The sequence below is a fragment of the Drosophila virilis genome, unplaced genomic scaffold (genome assembly GCF_030788295.1).
Source record: "Drosophila virilis strain 15010-1051.87 unplaced genomic scaffold, Dvir_AGI_RSII-ME tig00001822, whole genome shotgun sequence".
Taxonomy (NCBI): Eukaryota; Metazoa; Arthropoda; class Insecta; order Diptera; family Drosophilidae; genus Drosophila; species Drosophila virilis.
The window spans coordinates 492,668-498,940 of NW_027212860.1; the positions used below are offsets into that span (position 1 = coordinate 492,668).

At 40.0% G+C, this 6,273-nt stretch overlaps 1 pseudogene; it reads right to left on the bottom strand.

Annotated features, from left to right (window-relative positions):
- Positions 1-5,236: 5,236 nt before the first annotated feature.
- Positions 5,237-5,988, bottom strand: LOC26531204 (probable elongation factor 1-beta; annotated as a pseudogene).
- Positions 5,989-6,273: the final 285 nt, after the last annotated feature.

Genomic DNA, 6,273 nt, shown 5'->3' on the forward strand with positions numbered 1-6,273 from the left:
TTAATCGTTAATATCTAGGTTAATATATCGTTTAAATAAAGCATGCATTTCATGGATAAACCACAATCACTTTGCGTCGATCGTAAGATCTAAACATACTCGCTCAATGTACTTCGAAAACGAAGCGACGTAAAGCAGCATCGACCAGCTTTGCTGAAGGCAGGCTGGCGACTAACTTCGTAGCTCGTGTCAGCATCAGCAAGCCGCGACTTCGGCATTCGTTCGTCTGGTCTTTGGAGAACGAACAACCAGTCGGCAGGCATGCCGTACGAAGCCTCAAAGGCCAGATGAATGGCCAGGTTAGAAATTTTGCGACGCATTCAAATGTATGGGCGTTACTCATCTTAGTGTTTATATTGTCTTTGGTATGACTGTGATAGCGCTGAGCTCTTTTCTTTTGGGATGTCCTTTGGCCTTTGTACAAATTTTGCAGTTTGTTTTAAGTAATCAGGCCAACTATTTTCATTTTTCGGATAGTAGTAGTCATGGAGTATTTGCTTCATGCGCTGCCTGGAATCGCGATTGTTTTTTAATGTTACATTATTTCTTTGCTGAGCCTTGTTAAAAACATCGGTGCCAAATTTTGTAGAGGAAAACATCTCTTCAAGAACATACTGGATTATCCAATAACTGCAGCTCCCAATATACGGTAATTACTGCGTCACTAAAACGGTAATGATGGAATCCCATTTTTTTAAATATATATGATGATGGGTTTTCTCTTTAAAGTGTGCCTCTTCCAGTACTATCCGGCGTCTGAATCAGTTTAATGGTTGCTCAGTAGCCTCCGCGTGTAACTCGAAAAAAAATTACTGTGATTCGTATCCGCGTTGGACCGTGGTGCGTCTTTACATGGTTTTCTTTCCCTGGCTTGTAAAAAATGTTTGCATCATGTTCGTCGATGAACGCTTTCCAAAGCTTTTTCGACTTTTTGGAATATCAGTGACTGATGGATCGCATTAATATTTAGGTTGTCACTCCATAAAGATATTCAGGGTCTATACTATTGCCAACAATTTGCTAATCATCTGTTACTTATCTGCTATGGTTTTTGAATTGAGATTCCGGAAATCTAAGATCAGGTGCTTCTTACCTACGCCTGCTTATTATTCATGTGCTGTGCCAGAGAGAGATCATTCTACATGACAGTTTAATTTGTTAAGCAGGTGAGCTTTTCTCAACCTCGTCATAGAACTACAAGAGGCTCATATTACTCTGCCTGAGTCTGCAAAGTTCCTGCTCAATCCCTTGTTGGCAAGCGCTTAGTCCAATCTAGCTATAATGGCATCACAATTAAATGTCGTGCCGAAAGATGGCAATATGTTTTCAGCTGTGCCACTTTTTTTATTTCTCATAATTACCACCGTCTGATAATGGCGTGTGCACCATTTACAATTGCTATAAAGTCTAAATCCATTTGCCGCCAAGACTCATATTCTCATGCCCTATTAATTTCTGGGTGAGACCTTTCGACGGCGATAGTTTCTTCACAAAATATAGTCGCTTCCAGTTCCTCATCTTCAAACACCTTCTACATCATATACACTCCTTTTGTACTCGGCTTGTGAGCTTCTATATTTTCCTTTTATAATTGTTCCCTTTGGACTTTCAACGCAGTGCCCATATACGAGCGTGTAACTGTGCGGCATCCATAGTTTGTGTGTTGGAATTTCTAGGCTGGGAACTTTCTTCCACCTCTTACTTCTGTAGGCTGTAAAGTAATAGCCTAATTTCCACTATGATCAAAATATGTTACATTTATAAACCTCACATTGCCGTTCCATTTGCAGATGTCCGTTGTCTGTAAAATGTTAGTGGCAAAAGTACCGCCTATTTAAAAAATCAGCTGATCGGTTTGATAAGAATAACCTAAGCGACGCTTCCAAAAGTCAAATAATACGACGTCAAAGTAGGGGCTCCATTTAATGGTGTCTTTGCGGGATTTGGCCATCTTTAAATATTAAAAACTGAGGCATAAGTAAAATCAAAAATTATAGTTTAAAGTTACCGCTTTCATTCGTTGCTATATCAGCTTTTTATGGTAATGAATATTTCATATTTTTATTTTATTATTTCATATTTTTAATTTAATTCTTTAAATCATCGCAAAAAGCGGGAATTGGAGCGAATAAACACATTTTGTCCATATTGTGCATATGTTACAATGTTTTCTTGTGGGAAAACGTAATATTACACATTAAAAAAAAATAGAATATTCACAAAAAATGTTAGAAATTTTGACAGTGGAATTAGGCACTAAGTCGTTAACATCGTCCGTTACTTTAATTTTTTAAAACACAGGCAATAGAAATATACTTAAGTTGTCAAAAAAAATGCAACACTCATTGACACCTAAGTCATTGCACTACATCCTGGCTTTTTTGAGCACCACCTTGACCACCTGCTTGCACATCTTCTTCGTAAGCGCCTCTCTATTGTTGGCCACCGGCTGTAAGTTAATGAATTGAATATTAATGGGCTTCTTGGTGACTTTGCTGCTCGGATTATGTACATGGAAAACGGTATGACTCTGGCTCCGCAGGTCATCGATGAGCTATCGGTTGAGTGTGGAGTGGGGAGCCTCTGAATACTCTGTGCTAGGGCTTCTCCAACTGGTATGAGTAGAACCCCATTTTTTGCTCTTGCAGTAACTGTATCTTGGGCATCCATTAAAGGGTAAGAAGGTGAAACTGAAGTACCTATTACAGACGCGGAGTATTTATTGGCAGCTGCTGTTAGGCGGATGGCCATTGGGGCCATTGGTTGGCCTACCTCATTAGTTCAAGACTGTCCTTTGTTACTCATTGCGATTCTGTTGTCACGAGCATGGTGGTTCTATTGCCGCTGGTTGGGTGCATGTCAGCACGGCAACGCAGACGACTTGCTCAGTTTTGTGATCACCTTTTTTTCAGTTTGATTTTATTTCGATTCAGTTAAGACAAATTGCTTTGTGAGCAGTTTTGTTTTGCTTTTGTCATTTTCGTTTTTTTTTTCTTTTCTGTTCATAATTTGATCCAAATACTTGGTGCCGCGTTTGGCTTTTTGGTCGCGCACTCGAATTTTGATTTTTAATTTTCTTCTGCGATCACGTCCGTTCACCAAAGATATGGTCATCAGAAATGAAAGGAGATTCTTGTGCAGAGTGTATGGTTTCCATGTTGAAGTTTTCATCGTTAAGCCATTGTGGCCCTCTCCACCAGAGATCGGATTTGAGCAGGTCTGTGGCTAGCATGCCTCCGGATGTGCAATTTGCTGGATTTTTCTGTGATGCCAAGCATGTCGTGGTATACTGCCTATGATTTCAACCATGTACATTGATATTGATGTCTAGCAGCGAAGTTTTAATTAAGGCAACCAGTCGACTCAGTAGCTGAGCTCCAAAGAGTTTCAAGGGCGGAAGAGATTACTACTTGAGTGGTGCAACTCGTCATATACAATCTTGTGTTATGTCGAGAGCATTTGCAGATGGAGTTGCATCCATAGTGTCAATCCCACTTTCTCATTTTCAATCCCTTTTTCTCATCTTCAGTTTATGGTCCTGGCAAGACATCATTGACGTAAAAGTCTCCTATCAGGATCCTTGCTGCGTGTGGATATTTCTGCTCATTACACTACTCTTAGCCTGCGCCCCAAAACTGGGGGATGTGGCATGTGAATGCTTGAACTGTTGTGTATGTATCTCGTTTGGTTTGAGTTCTCGCATGGCCTAGGCTCCCAGAGTCTTGCATGAATTTTACAAGACGCTAGTGCAGGTTTGTATCCTTAAGTAGTCGACGTTTTACAGCTTAAAGCCGTTCTGTTGCTCCTTGTAGGATGTTTGCAAAGGTAGTATCCGCCATTTTGAAAAGATAGCTTGATGATATACCTCCCCTTTAAATCTCTCGAGTGTCCTCCTACATCTTCAAATTGTCGGGATCAGGCCAGCGTTGGTGTCCTCCAACTCCCAGAATCTTAGGAGTGAGGGGTTGATGTCAACAGTAGTAAGAATAGTGGTAGAAGCAGCTAACCTCGAGATGATAATGGACGTGAACACCCATCAAAATACCGTCGAGATTGCAGTTACTTTGCCATTGCTGTCTAGCTTATTCTCGCCAGTAATTACAGTCCACACATAGTCCGTGCATAAGAGTGATGCTTATTAAGCTTATTAAGCCCCGTGTGGCTTCAGATCTTACCGATGTAATTAGCCTTTAACGAAAGCACGTCGTTGGTCAGCAGACATATTGTGAAATTGCGAGCAGCCGAAAAGCAAATGTTCAGTCGAACATATCTTACGCATCTTGCTCAGTGGCCGCAAAAACAGCTACAAAGACAGAGAGTGTGTATAATACGAGCTGGAGCCAATACACAAAGTTTGATGTATAATTGTTATTGTATGCAACAAAGTGTCGCATACTTTATATTTATATACCGGGTGTTCTTTTAGAGGAATAATGTAGATATTTTTAATTGATTGTAATTTTCGAAAAAGTGTAAAATATTAATATTTAAAAATATGGAAATATCAAAATATAAAATTTAAAAAGAGAGAGAAATTTAAAAATTAATCATTGGGAATTTTTATATTTATATATTTATATTTATTTATATTTATATATATTAGTCATATTTTTTAATGTACTGAAATGTAAAATTAAATTTCCTTCCTTTTTATATGAAATAATTGATAAACTAATAACTTATGTAATGATATATATATTTTTTGTTATTTTCTGTATATATATTTCAATTTTTATTTTTGCATTGTGTTGTAGCTTTACGTACATACATACGAATATACCAATGCTAATTGCTACTGATGTATGCATGGCAACACTACATCGTTATGAAATAAAAGTTTTAAATCTATCCTTATATATATTTTGTCTTTTGTTTAAGTCTGATATTATGATTTTATCGTTGTCTTCTATTTTTTCTATTTAATATGCTATGTATATAATATCTTGCTTATGACCTGTTCCTCCTATTTATACCCTGAACCCATTTAAAAATGGGTATTAGGGTATATTGTATTTGTGCAAAATGCAAATGCACAAGGAGCATCTACAACCCCATAAAGTATAAGTTAGCCACTGACTATTGGTATTTAAAATTTAATGACCCAGCGTTCTGGGGAAGCCAATGATCAGAGTTATTATCGCGGCAGATATGTCGCAACTATGTTGCCGGCCGCGACGGTCATCCGACACCATACACGAGGCGCTATGTGCAGCGTATTTTTTTTTTTTTTTTTTGCTTCATATTGCTTTGCTTAGTGTTTTATTTTGAATGCTGTATTTAACAGTAATCGAACATAACGCCTAGCAGCAATATCGACGGACTGCAGGAAGTCCTCGAACTCCTCAATCTTCTCCTGCAACAGATCAATAGAGACCTTCTCGTCTTCAATGACGCACATATTCTGCAGTTTATTGATGCCATAGCCCACGGGCCCACAAAGCGCTCCATCTGCTTCATGTCGGTCTCATCATCCCATGGCTTCACGTCGAGCAGCACAGATGATTCGGCAATCAGCGCGGGTTGCTTTGATTTGTTCGCAGCATAGGCGGCAACGCGTTCTGCCTTGATACGCTCAGCCTCAGCATCATCCTCCTCATCGGTGCCGAATAGATCCACGTCATCGTCATCATCAGCAGCAGCCACTGTGGGCTTGGCGCCGGCCAATTGTGGTAGCGGAGCACCGGTCCAAGCGGAACGCTCACCTGCCTCGAAGGAGGCAATGTGACGGTACCAGCGAGCAACATGTGCGTCGTCGCCAGCTGGTGCCTTGCCCAGGGCATCAAACACGGACAAATCGGCCTTCGAGGGGGTGTAACCGCTGATGTAGCTGTTGTCGGCCAGGAAGTTGTTCAACTCCTTGAGGCCTTGTGGGGTCTTAACATCACCAAATGCCATTTTAAATGCGTTTGGTTTATAATAAATTCGCGTTTAAAATAATTTGTACCGTGCGCTGAGCTGCGTCTACGCTGGAATAGTCTGTGGGCAGCGACTGCGATTTTGCGACAGCGACGGTGTCTATGTGGCAGCGACGGCGACGTAGGCTAGCTTTGCTTGCTATAACCAAAATTGTATTTCATTAGTCTAAGTTTGGATACGAATTAAGCGAAGCATACCGCTCCTTTCCATAAATCACTACTCTTAGTTAACTCATCTGCATGTGTGAATGCAAATAACCAAAACATATAAAACTGCATTAATAGATGCACTAATTGGCGCCCAGCGTACAAACCCGCGAGTGGGATAATTTTTTAATAATTAAAAAAACGTGAAAGT